We start from the raw sequence: 512 nt of genomic DNA on the forward strand, positions 1-512 counted from the left end.
GGCGCTGTGGGAAAGCGCTTGGCGTTTGCTTTCCTCCCTCAGCGCTGCATGGGGACAGGCCCCAYGGCAAGAGCCGGGGCCACTTGGCTGTCACCGAGCAGCGGCGCCAGCCCCGCGGCCACCGCCAAGGCCAGGCCTGTCCCCGGCTGGGGCTGCTCCTGCCTGTCCCCAAGCCCATCTCCAGCTCCCAGAGGTGACATCCACTCCTGTGTTCCCATGGGGAGCCAGCGACCGGTGCCCAGATGTGCTGGCGAGGGGACTGGTGGCCGTCCCGCTGCCGATGGTGGCACGAGCCCCTGGTCCTGCCCGGCTGCTCCCAGCACGTTGCTTGTGGCTGCGACTGGGGGGAGCTGGGGCTGCTGGGCTGCCCKGACGCAGTGCCAAGGGGATCGGGTGGTCCTGCCACAGTGCACAGCGTGGGGAAGGGCCATCCGGCTGCAACGCACAGGGTTTGGGGACCCTGCTGCAGTGCACAGGGTTTGGTGACACCCTGCTGCAATGCACAGGGTTTG

The 512-nt window shown here is 69.0% G+C and overlaps 1 protein-coding gene across 1 annotated transcript in view; it reads left to right on the plus strand.

Annotated features, from left to right (window-relative positions):
• SNPH (syntaphilin) overlaps window positions 1–512 on the plus strand; it is a 7583-nt gene that overhangs the window by 4555 nt on the left and 2516 nt on the right. The gene's annotated exons all lie outside the window — the stretch shown is intronic.

This window comes from Nothoprocta perdicaria, unplaced genomic scaffold, assembly GCF_003342845.1.
Source record: "Nothoprocta perdicaria isolate Ctin4 unplaced genomic scaffold, notPer1 scaffold_3, whole genome shotgun sequence".
NCBI classification, from domain to species: Eukaryota; Metazoa; Chordata; class Aves; order Tinamiformes; family Tinamidae; genus Nothoprocta; species Nothoprocta perdicaria.